This window comes from Podarcis bocagei (assembly GCF_964188305.1).
Source record: "Podarcis bocagei genome assembly, chromosome: 15".
Lineage (NCBI taxonomy): Eukaryota > Metazoa > Chordata > Lepidosauria > Squamata > Lacertidae > Podarcis > Podarcis bocagei.
In genome coordinates this window covers 15,289,098-15,310,073 of record NC_138141.1, presented here as the reverse complement: position 1 = coordinate 15,310,073, position 20,976 = coordinate 15,289,098, and the positions used below count along the sequence as shown (strand labels likewise).

The 20,976-nt window shown below is 46.3% G+C and overlaps 1 protein-coding gene across 3 annotated transcripts in view; it reads left to right on the top strand.

The window, feature by feature from the left end:
- KIRREL3 (kirre like nephrin family adhesion molecule 3) overlaps positions 1–20,976 on the top strand; it is a 761,553-nt gene that overhangs the window by 397,777 nt on the left and 342,800 nt on the right. The window lies entirely within an intron of this gene.

The window sequence follows — 20,976 nt, the reverse complement described above, 5'->3', positions numbered from 1 at the left end:
GTTGTCCCTATTTTCCAGGGACAGTCCCAGATTTACAGAAGCTGTCCCAGGTTCTGATTTGATCCTGGAATCTCCTGCTTTTCCTTAAGGTAAAGGGATCCCTGACCGTTAGGTCCAGTCGTGACCAACTCTGGGGTTGTGGCGCTCATATCGCTTTCTTGGCCGAGGGAGCTGGCGTACAGCTTCTGGGTCATGTGGCCAGCATGACTAAGCCGCTTCTGGTGAACCACAGCGCCACCCGCATCCCTTAGGATGTCCCTATTTTCATCAGAGAAATGTTGGAGGGTATGGGACATTTCTCTACCATATCTGTCTATGCTCAGTGGAACCTCTCCCCCCTCATCTTCTCAAGGCCAACTCTACCACTAAGCAGAGTGAGACAGTCCTGACCATTGGCCATGCTGGCTGAGCCTGATGGGAGCTGGAGTTCAGCAACAACTGACCCCAGGTTCTTCACCCCCAGGTTTGAATTGTAACCTGCCAAAAATTAGCTTTTAAAATTTAGTACAGCATCTAGTAAAGCCTTCCCCATATTCATTACTTGGAGATGTCGTGGACCACAACTCCTAGCATCCTTGGTTGGGGCCGATGGGAACTGGTGTTCCTGCTTTAGATCGTAAATTGGAAAACAGAACCTACAATAAATAATAAAAACAGTAGCAACAACAGCGACAATTAAAGGGAAAATGATGGCGTTACTTGTGAGGCATTTGTTAGCAAGTCCCATTCCTGAGACACTAGAGATGGAAGAGAATTTTGATTCCTAGTTTGAACTTTCTCAAACTATATCCAAACTGAAACACCGGTGTCTTTTTAAACATGTACAGAAATGTGTATACTGTGTGTGTGTGTGTGTGTGTGTGTGTGTGTGTGTGTGTGTGTGTGTGCGTGTGTGTTCATGCGCACAGTGAAAATAACATCAAAAATGCATTATATGATGGGAAACTGTTTTTTAAAAATGCTCATAATAGGAAAAAGTGCATTAGAAATATGTATATTAGGGAAAATTTGCAGTAAAATGCTGATGAATTTTCATGAGGATGTTTTGCAAACGGATGGGGTAAATTGCAAACTGATTGGAAAAAATGAGACGTTGAAAGAAATAAAAATTGACAGATACGCTCATCCCTACCTTGCAACAAACACAAACACACGTATTAACATTTCCAGCATCATCTCCAGCAAAAGTTAGCTATCACACTGGAGATTCCTCCCCCCATTCCTTGCTATTCCTCTTCAGGTAGCTGAGGGAAAGAGGGCAAGTCAGGCTTCTTGTGTCTTATTGATTATAAATAAGATGTTCATCCTTCTAAAGGCCAGATGACTATGTTCTAAATCCTTGGCGCTGTGCAGCTGGTCAATGTGGATGCGGTGGAGAAAAAAACTCACACTTCAGAGATAAATCTTTTTGAGGCATCCCCTCCCCCTAATGGTATTCTGTTTTTCTTTTTTGTTATGAAGTTGCCGAGGCTAGAAAAATTTGCTAATAAGGACTTCTGGTGCCTCTATTGCCCTTTGGGTGCTGAGAAAACCTGTCTGGCGTTTTAAAATGTCAGCTAAAATGAGAAGATTTATCAGCTTTACTTCCTCTGTATCTAAGCCTCTTTTATTTTATTTGGTCTCACAATTTGTTTCTGGAAGCTTCCCCTTTGCTTCTTTTGCCTAAAGCTGCTCACATAAGCCTTAATGACCAGGGACACCTACCTATCCCAGCACATAAGAGCTTTGCAAGGTATGTGTGTCTTTTAAAGTGTAACAAGCAAAGAAAATCTGCGCAGCTCAATATCTTTGGACCGAGAGAGCCCTAGTATTTAAAGTGGTGCAAGACAGCTCAGGACAAATGTTTCTACCGTGCAAAAAGTCAGATGTAAGGTGACATTCAGCCAGTGTATTTTCCCCTCCCTGCAGCAAGTGCAATGTAATGGGAGAAGCTGCACCCATTGAACTTCTGCCCTGAAGGTCTCATAGGAACAGAAGCTGACTAAAGCAGTAGAGCATCTGTTTTACATACAGAAGTTATCGTGTTCAGTTCCCGGCATCTCTTGGATGGGGTGTGGAAGACCTCTATCTAAAAGCCTAAGAAGATGCTCCCAGTAAGTATGCAATACTGAACCAGTTGGGCAGATGGTCCCAGTCTGTATGGCTGACATAGTTCCTACATTCCTAATGCACAGTGGCGTAGCGTGGGTTGTCAGCACCCGGGGCAAGGCAAGTAATTTGCGCCCCCTAACCCGTGATTTGCGCCCCCTAACCCTAACCCCCAGATGTTGCGCCCGGTGCGGCCGCCCCCCCCTGCACCCCCCACGCTACGCCACTGCTAATGCAGGGACCATAGTTTAGTCGTGGAGCAAATACTTTGCTTACTTAAGGTCCTAGGTGTGGTGCCTAGCATCTCAGGGAGCAGGGCTGCAAAGGACACTTGCCTGAGACCCTAGAGCAGGGGTCGGCAAGGCTTACTGGGCATGGGCCGGATCACTCCCAGGGAGATCCTCCGTAGGCCGGACTGGTGCAGTGCAATTCTAGAAATTGCATCTGTGCATGTCCATGGTGCCGAAAATCACTTCTGTGCATGCCCAGACACTGAAAATCGCTTCTGCGCAGGCACAATTTTTGGCATCTGGGCATGCACAGAAGTGATTTCCGGAGCTACGGAAGAGAGTCCTCACGCTGTGCTGCGCCAGTTAAGCGCAGAGCATGGGGAATCACTGAGTGGGTGGCTTAGTTCGGGGGTGGCTCATGGGCCAGTTGCTTGACTACAACTCCCATCATCCTTGACCAGTGTTTCCCAAACTTGGGTCTCCAGCTGTTTTTGGACTACAACTCTCATCATCCCTAGCTAGCAGGACCAGGGTTCAGGGATTATGGGAATTGTAGTCCAAAAACAGCTGGAGACCCAAGTTTGGGAAACACTGTCCTTGATTATGGCCATGCTGGCTAGAGCTGATAGGAGTTGGAGTCCAACAATGTCCGGAAGGCCACAGGTCCTCATTTACCTGGACTGTACCACTCCAGACTGTTCCTGACATGCTAGTTGTCAACATGCAGTGGAATTTCATTTCCCTTCTCCCCTGGGAAGCAATCAAACACACAATCTGAATCTACCCACCTGCTGTCAAAGGTGGTATAGTCTGGCACAGGGATGGATAAACTGTATCCTTCCAGATGTTGCTGGAGTACAACTCCCATTAGCACTGGCCATTGGGCATGCCTAGTTAGGGCTGATGGGACTTGCAGTCCAACATCTGGAAGGGCATGGGTCCCTCATCTGGCATGGTAAAAGCTTTCCCACATGAATCTGCTGGGTGTGTTAACCGACAACACTGCTTGTTTATTCTGCCGCACTTGCTCTGTGTGGGTTGGTGGTATTCTTTTTTCTGCTTGAGTTGCTGAGGAGGTTATATTCCCCAGGCACCTTCTTCCTGCCGCCCTCCAGGCACACCTGTTAACTGGCTGTGCAATGAGAGAGCGGCTGTTCATCTCAGTATCATGGACACAGACGCACTCCGGGAAACCATTGTTTATAGAGCAGAAACAAACAGTGGATGTGATCTGAATATTTGCCAGATTCAGCTTGTGCCTCCATTTGTGCACTCAAAATTGAGTTTTATGGAGGGGGGGGGCTCAAGTTGCTTTGTGTTATAAAAATTGAAATTGATATGACAGAGGATTTCCCCTCCTTAGTCGGACAATTGGAAGCATTTTTTTAAAAAAAATATGTGTTTACATATTGTAAACTGCCTTGTGTTCCTCAGATGAAGGGCGATATAGAAATTTAATAAATAAATAAAATTAAATGTGCATTTCCCCTGTGCATAGAAGGTTGTACAGAACAAAGAACTGAAATCTCATATATGCATATATAACGCATAGGAGAAGGTCAGACACAAATCATATCCATGTTGGCTGTGTTTCGATGCAAACAGCCTTCAACTATCCAGTGCCCTCTAATGTGCCATCTGCCAACATGGCCAATGGCCAAGGATGATGAGAGTTGAACTCTCAACATCAGGAGGTCACCAGAATGGGAAAAGGCACGCTAAACTGTAGTTTAGTGGTACATCAATGAGCCTTGGGCTTCTGCATCCTCTCCTCCTGCAGCATAGCTGGAAAGAGGTCAAAAGCATCTGCTTCCAAATTCAACTGAACATAGCTTGTTGTGGAGAATCTGTGGTTCAACTATACTTTCCCTGAACAACCCATCTCTAAACCGTGGTTTGTTATCCTGGCTTATTCAGGTAACTCGGTAGAGCATGAGACTCTTAATCTCAGGCTCGTGGGTTCGAGCCCCACACTGGGCAAAAGATTCCTGCATTGCATGGGGGGTTGACCCTTGTGGCCCCTTCCAGCTCTACCATTCTATGATCCTAAGATAAATTAGGGATGGGGAACCTGTGGCCCTCCTGAGGCTGCTTAAGTGTCTTGGGTATCTGCCATTACTTTTCAACAGCTGGCACAGACGACATCTGAGTTGAGAGGAAAGACCCTCATGATTTGGCCTCAGCTATCTCTCTTTTCCCAGGGACACGGGTGGCACTGTGGGTTAAACCACAGAGCCTAGGACTTGTTGATCAGAAGATTGGCGGTTCGAATCCCAACGACAGAGTGAGCTCCCATTGCTCGGTCCCTGCTCCTGCCAACCTAGCAGTTTGAAAGCACATCAAAGTGCAAGTAGATAAATAGGTACCACTCCGGCGGGAAGGTAAACGGCATTTCCGTGCGCTGCTCTGGTTCGCCAGAAGCAGCTTAGTTATGCTGGCCACATGACCCGGAAGCTGTACGCCAGCTCCCTTGGCCAATAAGGCAAGATGAGCACCGCAACCCCAGAGTCAGTCATGACTGGACCTAATGGTCAGGGGTCCCTTTACCTTTACCTATCTCTCTTTTCACAAGAACATCATAAGATCCTGTTGGATCAGGGCCAATGGCACGTCTAGCCCCGCATCCTGTTCTCAAAGTGGCCAACCTGACACCTGTGGGAAACCCTCAGGCAGGATCTGAGGCTTGGCATAGCTCATTCCTGGTCATTTAAACCATGGCTTAGGGAAATGCCAGAACCTGGTCATGGTGCAACCTTGAACAAGCCACTTTCAGCTTTAGGACTGGCTTGTGTAAAGGGACCAGTGGGAATGCATAAGGCTAGCTCCACCCCTGCACTGATGCAATGAGCACCTGCAGCACTTCCAAGCTTACACACAACTGGCTGAGTCTGAAGGAGGCTACCTTCATCACATGAAGGGGGTTCAACAGAGGGGTGAGAAGCCAGATTGGCTGAGCTTCCAGTTGCCCATGTTGGAAATCCTCAGCAAAATTATCAGTGGCAGACTTTCAACAGCTTCCATTCTACATCATAGTTGTGGTGCCCCCTACAGCGCCCTCTCGGCTTGGCACCCAGTGCAGGTGAACCAATAGTGCTCCCCTAAATTTGCCTCTACAATGATGGTGGCTCCCTTCAGATTAACACCAACCACTCATTGGCCAGGGATTGTGTCCAGTATACTCAGTGTCGTCAAGGGGTGAGGCTCGTCCCATATGTTCTCATTTGCCCTTGCATGCATTCAAACAAAACCCTCTAAGTGGTAGTGCTGAAGCGAAGCTAGCCAATTTCCTAATTCTTGTGCAAGGAAACATTGCCCCCTTGGAAAAGACAGGGGATCCTGTTGCCTAGAGATTTTGTTTTGAAGAACTGAAACTGCCATACAAATGAGTATTTTGTCTGGGGTGAGAATAGTATATTTCTATTTTCCTGGTGTAATTAGCAAAATTCAGCACAGACCACCATCAACTTTACAATAATATTTTATTTTATTTTATTAAAAAAAATGTTATGTGAATTACTTCCTGCAAGAGCTAATGAGGCATAGAGAGGGTCAAAACCACCACCCTTGCTGCTGGGGAGGATAGGGGAGCTTTTGGCTGTCTGGTTGAAATGCAGCCATTGGAAGTAATGGGGTGGACAATCTCAGTCCATTAGTTTTAATGGGACTGAGAGTGCGTGTGCTTGGGAGCCTTGTACTGACATCAAGAGAGGCAAGGGAGCTATTTTCACATATCATTCACATTATGGCCAGTGCAGGTGGGGGGGAGGCTCCCAGCAATGGTGAGCAAAGTGCCCTCCATAAGTTATATAGTTTTGGTATCAGACCAGCCACAGGTAAAGGGGCAGAACAGCATCAGCTCCAAGTTGTGGTTTAACTCAAGCAAGACACACAATGTGACGAGGAAGAGCAGTTTTTTAAAGACCCTTGTCAAACCAAATGTCTATTCACTTTCCAACATCATGACACTTTTGAGCACCCCCCATTGCCATTGTAGGTTGCACAACTTGTCAGTCTCAGCAGCACCACTGTATCATCTGGAGGAGCCCACAATTAAGATGTTTTGAATATAAAAAAATAGGGGGGCATTAAGGGTCTCTATTGCACCACCTAGGGATGCGGGTGGTGCTGTGGGTTAAACCACAGAGCCTAGGACTTGCCAATCAGAAGGTCGGCGGTTTGAATCCCCGCGATGGGATGAGCTTCCGATGCTCGGTCCCTGCTCCTGCCAACCTAGCAGTTCGAAAGCATGCCAAAGTGCAAGTAGATAAATAGGTACCGCTCTGGCGGGAAGGTAAATGGCATTTCCGTGCACTGCTCTGGTTCGCTAGAAGCGGCTTAGTCATGCTGGCCACATGACCTGGAAGCTGTACGCCGGCTCCCTCGGCCAATAAAGCGAGATGAGCTCCACAACCCCAGAGTCGGACACGACTGCACCTAATGGTCAGAGGTCCTTTACCTTTACTGCACCACCTAGCGAGAGGGTGTGGAAGAACAAGTCTCTCTTTCTATCTCCCCCCCCTTTTGTAGGGAAAATAAAGCAAAGGGGGCCCGTTCTCTTCTCCCCACATCATAGTTCTAAGGCTAGGGATGTGAGATTTCATAGATGCACTTTCTTTCCCTTCTCCTCAATCTTCACAAGCATATCACAATTTAATGTAGAAGATTCGTTCCCTTTCCTAGACAGGAGTGAATAGGGCAGTGTTTGAAGCGGGGAGTGTGATGGTTGGGAGGGGTGAGAGGCATAGTTTCCAGTGACCCCTCAGGCCTGGCAGTGCCATTAGAATAACCCCACAGAGACATCACCAAAAGGCAGGGATGAGTTCTATTAGCTCAGAGTGAAAACACTGCCCCTTCCATAAATGGCAGTGGACATAACAAACCATACATGCAAATGGTTTGTATTAAAGCCAGGAGAAACCTCCCATCACCACTGTTTTTAAAGACTGGAACAAGGTTTAAGAGACTGAAGGAGTTCACCCTTCTCTGCCTCGAATCTGAAGGTTGCATTTTTGTTTTCTCTTGCTTGTATCCAACTAAGTTCTACTCGGAGCAAACCCATTAAAATGGATGAATCTTAGTTGTGTCTGTTAACTTAAATGGACCCATGCATAACTTAAATGCTGCTCTGACTAAGACTAGCATTGGACAAACAACCCTGTGTCATTAATTTCTGCTTAGATTAGTTTTAGAAGCCAAAATAATTGGGGGAATTTAAGGGGTGGAGGTTGCAGATAAAAACTTTGCAAGTTGTATTTTTTTCCCTTCAAAAAGATTTCTTGGAAATCTCTCAAGCTTGAAGCTGTATGGGGTTTGATTCAATAATTTCTGTTTTTGCTTGCTTCGGTGCTTTCAGCCGTGAGAACACAAATACAAACAGTCGTCCAGTCGTCTCTTGTGAGACACTGGGCCTGGCTCAAAAATGATAGCCCATCAGCAATCTCTAGAGAAAAGCCACAATTCCCTTTAGCCCAAGCTCACTTCATACACCAGAAAATCACAGGGCGGCCTCTCCATTGACTTTCCAGATGTTGCTCACAATCCCAGACAGGCTATGCAAAGTGAAGACCACTTGATGTGTCTTAGTGCAATTTGCATATTCTAATCCTCTCACTTTCTTCATTACTTGTATGCTCTTAGAGGGCAAATGGAGAGGCAGTGACACAGTTGGAACAGTGAGGAAGGAGAAGGGCCCTCAGCCCAGGAATGAACCTTGGCAGATGCCCATCATTGCCAACCCTTGAACCCATGACAAGGGTTGCAAATAAAATAATATCATTTATCCTTATGGCCAGGCTAGTGCTACTTATCACCCATTTCTCTAATTGTTTTCCTGTCTGAACTTTTCTCTCTGTGTTGCAGTCTCAAGTACTATCGCCAAATAATGTAAATGACAGGCCACTCCTTTTCGTGGGAGGATCTCCTGCTGCCACCGATTTGGGGGCCTTGTGCAGTTCATATCTGCAATCAACACCCAGTGGTGTGGCATTTAAGCCTTCGCTGTGCATTTGACATCCTCTTCCATTGCCACCCAGCAACTGGAATGGCCCTCCTGCTTGCAGATTCGAAAGCTTCAATACCTCCAATCAAAGCACTAGTTCTGCAGTGAGTGATTGCCATTAAGAAACAAACAAAGAACACCTCCCTTCTCTCAGCTTTTCCCCGCAGAGGGGCCTTGTTCATTCAGAACCAGGATAGGGCTTTGCTGTCCGGTCTAGCAGGCCAGAGTGAAATGTTACTTTCACATCAGTGAAAACAGCAGCAGGTAACCAAGTTATAATTTGTAGCTCCCATGCCAGGTTGCAGTTGTCACCAAGAGCGGATGCATCCAAAGAGCCAGGTGCCTTGCACAGTTGTGCAGTTCAGTAATCTCAGACTTCTGACTTAATGGGTTTTTTTTGGGGGGGGCGCTCTCTTTAGGTGGTAATTTTAAATCTTGGACTTGATGATCTATGGGAAAGCCCTCTTTGGGGGGCTTCCTTTTGGAGGCAGTGGTCTTATGGGAGAGCCCTCTCTAGAGAGTCAGGTGCATTACTAATTTTGGGAAAGGTGGTACCACTCTGTGGTAGAGTGTCTGCTTTGAATGCCGAAGGTTCAATCCCCAGCATTCCCAGGTAGGGCAGGGAGAGCCTCTGCTCCGGCCCAAAAGCCTGGAGTATGCACTGTCTATGGGCTGCCCAATTCTTAGTTGTGCTTTCATTTTAATTACAAAAAAGCCACAACCAGAATTCTTTTCACAAGCATTTCCATTTCCCCTTTCTTAACCACTTGAAGCATGGAAAGCGGGAGATGGCAAGAGAAGAATCTGACCGTTTTTTTTTAATATAGCACAGTCCTCTTTCATTCTTTTCATCTCTCCCTTTTTTTTGAAACTTGAAGTGTTTTGTGAAATTGCCAAGATTTTTTTTTTTTTTTTTTTTTAGAAGTGTGGAAGGGGGGGGAGAGGGAAATCTTAGGGCAAAAATAATGGAATCCAAGGCGGGGGAGGTGGAATTACAAAACCCTTAGATGAGTAAGAATTGCAGGCATGCTGTGAGGTAACCGCCAAATACAATTTAATTATAAGATACAGAGCGGTAATGGCATTTGTGAGGCTGGAGCATGATTTCTCAGTAATAGAAGGTCCATGGGGTTCCCTGCCTCAGAATGCCAGATCATCTCCAAATGATGAAACACAGTATATGTGAATACATTTTTTTCTTTTTCTTTTTCTCTTTTTTGCTGCTTAAATGAGAGCTTTAGTTCAGAGGGACCACAGGTGTGGTGAGGAGAAACCAGAGGAATGGTCAAGGCCCTGCAGACTGGTGGATCATGACTGGCCACGGTGTAGCTGTCATTCTCTCTCAAGTCCACATATATTTATCTGCAGCATATTTGCTCCAGATATCTTTCATCTTTGCTGGTTGCCCCTTTGTTTTCAATTCTCATTCAAAGCACAATCCTTGGCCATTAAGTGTCTAAACAAGGAGTAGGTAAACTGCAGCCAGACGGAATCCTTGGTCTAATTTCTTGCAGCTCCTTTGGCAATTGCTCTGCTTGCTAGTATGGCTCCATAGCCTCTGACATAGGCCACTTCTTTCCCTTCATGTATGGCAGTATCGTACCACTTGCACAGTACCAATGAATCCTGGGACCTGTAGTCTGGAAATGATGCTGGGAGTTGTTAGGAGACTCCTATTTCTCTCACAGAACCGCAGTTCCCAGAGTTCCCTGGGTTGAGGGATTGGTTGTTAAACCACTCTGGGAATTGTAGCCCTGCCAGAGGAATGGGTATCTCATAACAAATCTCAACACCCCTAACAAACTAGTGCTTCCAGGATGCTTTGGGAAGCCATTGCTGCTTAAAGTGGTACACTTCAGCAAAATGGTGCTTTAGATGTATAATGCAGATGTTGCCGTTATTTCTTACTTTCCCATGTGCTCTCCCAGGAGGATAACACCAGTTTTCTAACCACAGCTGACATTATTTAGCTGAGTCCTATAGACTCCCATGCCAGATCCTGGGCAGAATCAAAGGGAAGGAGTAGCTTGGAAGGCGTCTGTGTTGTTAGAGCCTCTGTCAAGTTGGCTCCCCAAGCAACTGGAGTTCAGGACTGAGCTGCAAAGCAGATCAGGAGGCAAAAGAGAGACAGCTCAGAGGCATCAGGGACTGCAGATGTGGGGGTGGATGCAAGCTAAGAGAAAAAGAGAGAGACTTGTAGCAGATGGACAGAGCAAGGAGCTAGCATGTGTCCCCTCTGCTGAGGCTGCTCTGTCCTTGTTATTTCTGCCTTGGTAGAGTTGAAGAGGTTTGCAGGGAAGACACAGTCCATATTGGCTGGGAAAGTGTTGCCAATGAAGTGTGAACGAAGCAGATGTGACTCGCTGCTGCAGAAAGGAGGAAGGAGGCCTCTGGTCGCCTTACCTCCCTCGGATGAGAGTGAAGGTGTCCTCTTACGGTGGAAGCAAACTCAGCAGGCTGGGACAAACAGCACTCATTGAGAGAGAGGATATTACATGGTTTCTGAAGCTATCCTCATATTGAGAGCTGCTTCCCACTTTCTAGCTTTCATTCATGGAGATGTTTCAGTGAATCTTTTCTTCTGAAGAGCCTGGTCCAGATTTTAAAACATGCCTTTTGATCCAGACACTAGGATGCTTGGTAACTGACTTGCAAGTGTGGAGACTTAGTGGGATGGGTGCCAGCATCACTGCCCCCCAATAGGTGACAGAAATGGAGCCAACCAGGCCCACCAAGAAAGGAGAGAAGTGTATCAGCATACTTTGAGGAAAACCTCAGGAGGCTGCCTCCTCCCTACCACCACCACCCCAAGTATCAGTTGGAAAACTGGGATGGGGGGAGGAATGGCCTGTTCAAAGAAGGGCTGAAACAAGAGGACTCTCATTAGAACAAGGAAGGGATCAGCCTTTTCAGTGCAAGTAAAAACTTAAACACGGAGAGAAAATGTATTGAGATTAATTTACTTTTACTTTTTTCACAACAAAATTAGATAATTTCACAACAAAATTAGATAACATTTTTCTCTCACAATGTACCTGCTTTTCAAGTAGGGCATGATGAAATCAACAGTTTGATTATTAATTTGACCAAAGTGTGTTTTGTTTCCATTCATCCAGCCCAAGAAGCCCAACACCTTCCTTCCTTCCTTCTTTCTTTCCTTCCTTCCTTCCTTCCTTCCTTCCTTCCTTTCTCCTGCACATATGGCACATTCTCTACTTTTTTAGGATGTGGAACAAGATGAGCTGGCAACCATCTCTGTTCCATCTGTTTAGCACCAATGATGGATCCGTTAAAGCCCCATTGTGGTCCCACAGGGACACACTCAACTAATCCTCCGCTTTTAAGATTTTATTTGTGCAATAAATGGATGACAAGGTTTGCGAGTACATAACAAAATGAATAGGTTTATAAATGCAACCTTTTAGCAGTGCAGTATGGAGTAAAATGCTGCAGAGCTAAAGTGTTTAAGCGCATTTCTTCCCTACCTCATTCATATTTCAAGCAGTAATATGCTCATTTGTTTATCAGGCTGGTCTTTTTATTGTATCATATTATATTAATTTTTTTTGTTTTTTGTTTTTCAAGCATATTTTTAAAGAATTAACCTGGCAAAGATTTTAATAATAATAACTCATCTTTATATGACACGCTGTTATCTCAAAGGGCCTCATACAGCTTTGCCTGCTTAGCAAAGTAAAACACAAAATGATAATAGGCGAAAGATTAGGTTCACCCAAGGTACAAAACAACAGCAGCTGTTTAACAGCCATATAGTAACAGGGTGGGAGTCGGACAAATCACACAGCTGGGCAGGAGGAGAATGAAAGAGGCTGGATGAGCACTTACGAATTCAAAAGTTGAACCTGGGAAGCGTCTTTGGAATCCAGTGTCAGGAACTGGCTGGATGGGGAGGAGTGGTGAAACCCAGGTGCCCCACAGGGAGGACAGTGAAGATGAGAACTTTGACCTAGGGTCCTGGTGGTGGGACTCTGGGGAGGAGGCTGGGGAAGGGGCGAGCTGGGAGGTCCTGGAAGCAGCAGGTTGGAGAGTGGGTGGAGGGGAGGGCAGAAGAAAGATGGAGTTGGAGGCTGAGCATCTCAGTGTGAGTGCAAATGCGGTCAGGGAGGAATGGTAGGGTACGCCTGCCATCTGACTGGCAGGGAATGGTAGGGTACGCCTGCCATCCCGCAGTAAGACAGTTTCTGTCGTACTGGCTCTCCTCCTCTCATACCCTTCTCCAGGAAAGGCCTGCATGTTGCTGAGCAAAGGGCCAGACAGGCCCAGAGGAGGAGCTCACACACACTCCATCACACCATCTGTTGGGAAGGGCTCTGGAGTGAGAAGCTAGAGGGGAAAGGCGGGGCCAGAGGTCAGTTTCCAGCAATGTCTCAAGCTGACGGAGTCGAGCCTGGGAGACCTAGCTGTGCGACCTTCTGCGAGTAAAAGTCAATTGCACTCCAAGTCTCCAGCCTTTCCCTGACTTGTGGAGACCCGGCATTTCCTTATCAGCCTTGTGACATCCAGGCACCACCTTTCCATGACACACAGTCCAGCACTGAGATCTTATCCTGTTCCATAAACCTGGGTTGGGGATCCAGGGTCGCATTCCCATCAGGAATGGCCTGTTCAAAGAAGGGCTGAAACAGGAGGACTGTTAAAAAGGAACGTTTTTAACAGGAAGGTGTATAATGAAGACGCCAAGCGAACTTTCCTGGGGAGAGCATTCCACAAATGGGGAGCCACTGCAGAGAAGGCCCCGTTCTCATGTCGCCACCCTCCAGACCTCTCGAGGAGGAGGGACGCGAAGAAGGGCCTCAGTATCATTAGGCCTGACACTCAGCCAAGTGAAGGTTGTGGTTTTGCTAATAAAGAGTGAACTCCAACTTTGAATGGAGCAATATACTGCTGGCTCGCTCTTTGACACTGTTGGACTATTATTCCCATCATCCCTTACTGTTGGGTGTGCTGATTGGGGCTGGTGGGAATTGTAGTCCTGCATATCTGGTTGGCAAAAGCTGTCCTAGAAAATAAAGATCTCTTTGGTTTTAAGTAACTTAATTATGGTAGAGCATGTGGAACCCTGCATTTATTACCACAGTTTCTGAATATTCATCACTGTGGAAGGAAACCATGAATTGATGTAAATGTGTGATTTATTTCAATACAATGAGTGTTTTGTGTTTTTGCTTTTTTAAATTTAATTTGAGGGACCAGCTGTTTTAACTTTTTGTATAAGAATTTAATTAGTATATAATAGCACAGTTAATTAAATACAAATCAATAGTTTAAAACAACTAATTGATATTTAATATGTATGGGAAAAATAACTTCGTTGTAATATAATTAACTCAATATTAAATAAGTGTTGGAATTGCAATTATGTCTTTACAGCGATTATAAAGTTTATTGTTCTTTAATAAACTTGCAATTAGGCAGGAATGAGCTCAGAAAATTATTAAACAGGTATTATTGGGCTATTAAACATTTATTACCATTCCTGATGGGATTCAGCTGCACAAAAGCACAAATTATGATGACGTTAATAAACCTTTACTACCCCTTTGCAATAGCATTTTTGTGTGCTGCTTCATCTGAAACCTCAAGCTCGCCATGACTTTTGTATAACATAATTGCCTTCAAAGTGAGCTGTAAAATTGCTAAGGAAAGGAGGGAGGGGTTGACGAAGGAAGGGAAGAAGAGCGACTCAACAGAACCAGAGCCCCTTTCCAGCTTTGTCATCTTCCGCCCCATAATTCCGTAGTAGAGCACTTAAGATCCCCAGCATCCGAAGTTAGAAAGAGCAGGTGCCAGTTGTTGAGATAAGACCTCTGCCCTTCACTCGAGACATTCCCTGCCAGTCAGAGTAGCCATTACTGGGCTAAATGAACTAACAGTGTGACTTTATATAAGGCAGTGCCTTATGTTGCTGAGTGGAGTGTGTACCACCCCAGAAAGATGCTAAGGGGACATGAAATGGGTAAATTTGCCCTTCTCTACTGCCTGCAGAGCTGTTCATCCCTCTGACAACCTGTGTAGGCTTCTCCTCCTTCTCCTTCTCCTTCTCCTTCTCCTTCTCCTTCTCCTCCTCCTCCTCCTCCTATTAGCTTTGGGATGGAGGGATAATTGCTGGAAAGTAAGAACACCAGATCCTAAGAGCACTGGCGGAGGAAGACGAGTGCGGGGGGGAGTGCACCACCCCCGGCAGTGCGATCCCAGTGGAGTGCTATTGCAGCTGCCCCCTCCCCCGCGCTGGACGCCATGCCCCCAGGACACACATCACACCCCTGTGGTCGGCGCGCCATGCCCCCGGGATGCACGCCAGCCCCGTCCCCACCTGCTCTCTGCCCCCCGGTCCCAGAGCATGAAGTTCCGCCACTGCCTAAGAGCAGCCCTGGTAGCCTATCTAGTCCTGTATTCTGTTCCCATGTAGTGCCCATCCTAGTGCCTCTGGGAAGCCTACAAGCGGTGCCATAATCGTGCATATTTCATTAGGGTGCACACCCACTGATTTTACTCATAGTCATATTGCATACATACCCATACATTATATTTGTTCATCAAACAAACAAACTAAAACTAAACTTTCCCAAAAAAACCCCCATTGTATACCGTATTTTTCGCTCCATAAGACGCACTTTTTTCCTCCTAAAAAGTAAGGGAAATGTCTGTACATCTTATGGAGCGAAAGTGTGGTCTCTGGCAGTGGCGGAGCTGGGGACTTTGGTTCCCGGAGTGGCGGGGACGTGGCACGCCGCCCGTGCATGCGTCCTAATGGCGGCGCCCATGCGAGCGTCCCCAGCCCGTGTGAGGGGGTGGGGAGAGGTGAGGCGGGGGGAGAGGGCTTTAGAACACTCTTTAAAGTTCCCTCCATCTGAGGGGCTCTGTGACTTGCATGAGAGCAGCCAGGAGCCAGCGCGGAGGGAGATCTTTCTCCCTCGTGCGCTCTGTCAGATTGGGATGGGGAGCTCCCGCCAAGCAATAAATTTGCCTCTTACCCCGAGGCTTAGCTGCCAGATGCCCATGTGCGTCTGAAGGCTCTGAGGGAGACGTTGCCCAGAAGTAGAGGAAATGGGTCTCTTTATCCCTTGGATGAGCAAGCAAGGCTGGCAGGCAACACTTTTGGGTTTTCTTTGCAAGGTGAGGTGGCGACCTTCACTTTTGCTCTGTTTTTGTTTTGCATTTTTATGTTGTGATCTTCAGATGGAGGGCAGTATACAAATTAACAATAACAACGCCTGATCTGAACAAGCTCTCTCTCTCTCTCCCTCTCTCCACCCCTCTCCCCCGGCTGCCTCCCTCCCGGGGAGCGGATATAGTTGCAGCAGGAGTTTCCTGCGGCTTAATGCGAGGCAAATGAGAGAAAGAGAGAGAGAGAGATACTACTTCCAGAGCTGAGTAATGTCTGAGCAAACATTGCCCAGGGAGATAGATGTTGTGGCTGGAGAATGAGGCTCATTGAAAAGAGCAGTGGCGGCTGTTGGTGCAGCCGCCGGGAAAGCCAATGCGTTCAGTTTCGCCGCCGCCACTGCTGCCGCCTTTGGAGGCAGGCTGACTGAGCTGCAGGCACTGTCCCGTTGCCAAGGCTCCAGCAGGAGAAGGTGCATCTAATGGTCAGGTGCATCTTATGGGGCAAAAAATACGGCTTCATTGGCTTCAGTGGCTTCAGTGGTTTGGCTGCCAATCTCTGGGAGATTTCTAAATGCCCAGCGCCACAGCTCCTCCTAGGTTGTGTATGTTGTGGTGGGGAGGATTGAGCCCTTACAGCTGTAATTTTTTTTGGTCAAAGGTGAAGAGTAACCACTGTGGGGGGATGTGGGTGGTGCTGTGGGTTAAACCACAGAGCCTAGGACTTGCCAATCAGAAGGTCGGCGGTTCGAATCCCCGCGACGGAGTGAGCTCCCATTGCTTGGTCCCTGCTCCTGCCAACCTAGCAGTTCGAAAGCACGTCAAAGTACAAGTAGATAAATAGGTACTGCTCCAGCGAAAAGGCAGACGGTGTTTCTGTGTGCTGCTCTGCTTTGCCAGAAGCGGCTTAGTCATGCTGGCCACATGACCTAGAAGCTGTACGCCGGCTCCCTCGGCCAATAAAGCGAGATGAACGCTGCAACCCCAGAGTCAGCCATGACTGGACCTAATGGTCAGGGATCCCTTTACCTAACCACTGTGGGTAACTGTGACTCTGCCTTGGGAGACTTGTGGCAGCTGAGGGAGCTGGGATGCTGCTCCAGACAACATTAGTGTGCGCCTGGCACACCTGGGGGGTGATTCCAAGTTTGAAACTCGTGCACATGTCTGGCTATTTAAAAAAAGACCCATCTTATTCTCCATGGTCCCCTATAGCTAAAGCATTGTTAAGTGCTGTGTGCTTTGCTCTCTGAGCTGTAGATTTCCCCTTGCATATGAAAGGGCTTGGGGGTGGAACCCGGCTCAGAGATTCAGGCCTTCAGCGCAGCAGCACCGAGACTCCTTGAAGGAGCAGTTAAGCATTTAAATATGCCTTTAGCTATAAAAGCTTTAGCAAACTCTTAATGTATTTGCAGCATGAATTATCATAATGCTGTGCGTGCTTGCATTGTTCCGTCTCATCATGAGGGTAGCAACGTATTTTTTACAAGTGTAAAAGAAGGCCCCCTTGAGAGCAAACTTGAAATAAGACCTCAAATCCAGAATTATGCTTTGATCCATTGAAACCTGAATGTTACAATGTGGACTTTTGCCTTTATGGCTGGAGCCTCCAGAGGGATCAGGTGCAATGCAGTAGCAGATATAAAGGACGGGAAGCCAATACCGCAGCTCTTTGCCACATTTCTAAAATTAAAAACACCCCAAAAGTCGTTGAGCTTTTTATAGGAAGACCCCCAAATTGTTGAGCCAACCTGTGTAGGGAATCTGGCAAAGAGGCCCAAACACCACATCAGGCATAGGCAAACTAGGCCCTCCAGATGTTTTGGGACTACAACTCCCATCATCCCTGACCACTGGTCCTGTTAGCTAGGGATGATGGGAGTTGTAGTCCCAAAACATCTGGAGGGCTGACTTTGCTTATGCCTGTACTACATGTTCTCCCTCTCACATGTGATGCTTTCTCCCATGAATCTCACCTGAAGCTGCTTATTCTGACCACAATGCCCACTCCTAGTGTTCTCTAGTTCCTGTCTGTCCCTCTGACCTGATATTACTGGATACAGGTCCTCCTAGCTACAAGTCTGCATTCAGCTCTGCCCCACCCTGGGTGCTGGCAACCCATGCTGCATCGCTGCTTTGGGTCCAAGTTGTTTAGAGCTTTGTAAATTAACAGAGGTGCCTAGGGCTGGTCAAGTTATTACTGTATTTGAGGCAGAAAATGCTACAAGCCCTTCTTGTTTTCCCAGGCAGCAAAAATGCAACAGTTAAATGACCAGCTATTTGCTGCCCTTTCACGGCACCAAAAATCACCATCAGAGCTGGGCCAAATTCTTTTGCTGCCTGAGGCAAAGGGCAAGATGCCGACTTCCCACATTCCATGTGCAGAGGATTACTAGACTGTCTGTTGCATCTTACTTCATCAATGGCAAATGGGCTAGCGGCCCCTAGATTCTAATGAGGATCTCCAGACCTCCAGTGCAGTTGGGTTGGCCATGCCTTTTAGGCACTAGCTCAGTTGCTCAAGAGGTGATGCCTTGTAACCTGAGAGCCTATTTACAATTTTTTCTGCATACAGTGGTACCTCGGGTTAAGAACTTAATTCATTCTGGAGGTCTGTTCTTAACCTGAAATAGTTCTTAACCTGAGGTACCACGTTAGCTAATGGGGCCTCCCACTGCCACCGCTGTACACTGTATAGACATTATGTATGATTTGATGTCAATAAATAAAATATATCCCACTGCATCTGAGGGTAACAGACTAGCTTAGGGGTGTAAGGTAGGCTGCATGGAATACTGCTTTGTTTTCTCCCTGCCACCTGAAGCAGCTGCCCCATTCTGCTTAACAGTAGGGTTGGCCCTCCAATAACTAGAATCTGTTTCTATGGCTTAGACCTTGCAGAGGTTTTCACTTTACATATGCCTTTATTGATGGGCCCTCGTTCTAGATTCATCCACTAGCCGCATCAATCAACAGCAATAAACAGGACCCCATCCATGCAAAAGAGATGGGTAATTATGTAATTACATTTCACAATTAGCAGGAAAGGTGGAAAGCGGGAAGGGAAGCTGATTTGTTTGGCTCTGTTGTTGAAGCCACTGTTTATTGTGGCTGATAAGTTTAGTTAATTTGGTGCTTTTAATTACATTTTGATACCTTGGCAGTTCATTAGAGGCTTGATAAGGATCAATGATACCTTCGGTTTCATATCAGCAAAGGCATGAATAACAGCTTGTTTACTTCTCCAGTTTTATACAGATAAGACAAGTGATCCTGAAATGAGGAAGCTACTGCAGCCTTATTGATGGGCCTCTGCCTACTTGGACTTGTTTAAAAGGGAGGAAAAAATGATTAATTCTGAACCTGGGGGCAGCCGTGTACAAATGGCAGTCCCAAAGGTCCATTTTATGGCGGTTTCCTTATGCTGAACACAACAGGACTGAAAATGGCTTTTGGCCTATGTAAAGATGTTTCATGAACTTTTCATGAAACAAATTTACAATAGGAGCCTGCTATCTAAATGGTGAGGCTATTCAGGATACGGGAACTAGGATTGTTAGATGCCATAAACCAGGGATTGGGAACCTGTCGTCTCCCAGATGCTGGTCAGCTCCATCTCCCATCAACCCCAGCCAGCAGTGCCAATGCTAGTCAGTCACAACTGGAGTCAGAGCCAAACAACATCTGCAGGGCCACATATCCCACATTCCTGTTTTAGCCTCAGTGGCTCCCATATGGCCCACTATGACCTGTGCTCATCTCTCCAAGAAAATTGTATCACTAAAAGTGACCACCTTTCACAGTGAATCACTTTTTATGTTGCAAATTTTGGAGGCAGCATTGACAAATAATACTGCCTTCATGTTGGCTTGGCTGTGGCAGCATCCTCACCATTTAAAAAAATAGTGTTTTGTGAAACACAGACCTGTTTCAAACACTGTTTATAATTGGCTTGATCAGCAGTTTTCTCGCTGATTTGGAATGGTGATATGACAGCAAGTATTGGGGGAAGTCAACCACATGATAGAAGATCCTTCAACCAGATTTTCTTTTTCATTTTAGCTGAGGCTGGTCACCAGTCTTATGCCTTTGGGAACCATTTGAGATATCAGTTACCTGTGTTAGATTGTGGAAAATGACATTCATCATATTTCAGTTGCTGCAATTTCCCCCCCTGCTCCTCCATTCTGCAGCGATGGCAAACGTATGGCCCCCTAGAAGTCATTGGACTCCAACTCTCATCATCCCTGACTATTGGCTATTCAGACTGGGACTGATAGGAGTATGAATCCAACAACACCTGTAAGGCCAGAAGTTCCCATTCATCTCACATGGGCTAGAAAGAAAAGTTTCTTCCATGAGCACATGTCTTTCTCATGCTCTTAACTACAGCTCGTTCTCTCTCCATCTGAAATTTGTAGTGGAAAGGTTGCTTTGGGCCCTGTTATTGGCATCGATTCCTGCTTGCCCTGAGACCCAGTAATTCTCTGTTTGCAAATGAAGTAGTAGATATAAAAAAGGACCACAGGCACACTAAACAAACATCAAAAGAACTTTGATCAGCAAGGCCGCACAAAATGAGAGAGACCCAGTCGTATATGTCTGGGCCACAGGCAAGGCAGAGCGTGCTGCCTTAATTCTTTCTGCTGTGCCATGAGGTGGTTTTGTTTGAAGAATCTGCAAGGTGTTTTTACGCACCGCAAGATATATATACACATACAGATGCATGGTGAAGGTGGAAAACACACAGAGACGGCCGTCTCCCTTTTTTTGGAAAAACCCATGCTTAGATCCATTTCTCTGCCTTTTTGCTGATAGCCAGGCAGCTCCTGTAAGAAAGCAAGAGATCAAAGACATGTACTTCCTCAGGCCTTGGCGTTCAGCCACTTTACAGGCCAGCTGTTTTGCTTTGAAAGGGCATGGAGCCTGAAGACAGATTTATCTCTCCTTCAAGGTCCCATGTTCTATTTTATCACACGGTCTGCTAAGTGAACGGGATTAGAGAGCTCTCATTACTTGCATGTGTTGAAGAGCAGAGATTTATTGAGCCTCCTCCTGAACATAAACAGAGTGTCTGAAGCAAACACTCAGGGAAGGAGTTTCCACTGGGGAGTGGAAGTTAGCTGGGCACTGGGGGGGGGGCTGGATTTGTTCGTTAAAAATCCATACGCAATTCAGGTGGGAGGAATGGAAGAGTTGGTGCTGGGATTTAGTACAGTCACCCAGTTCCTGTGATTGGTGTTTGCATCACAGCCCAGATATATCTTTGAATATACCAGGGATAGGGAAGCAGCAATACGGTAGGCATAGAATGATAGCACTGAAATGAATTGGTGCCTGAATTATAGTGATTTTGGTCACATCTGATTGAAAAGTGCCCATTGAATTTTTGTTTATATATTTACATGCTACCTGTATGCATGTGTTTATAGATAGACAAGACAGATATGGATATTGAATATATATCCCATGTTTTCAATATAGGTGGCAGCTAATGAAACAGAAAGCATTGTCTGTTTGCTTGTTTTATTGGGA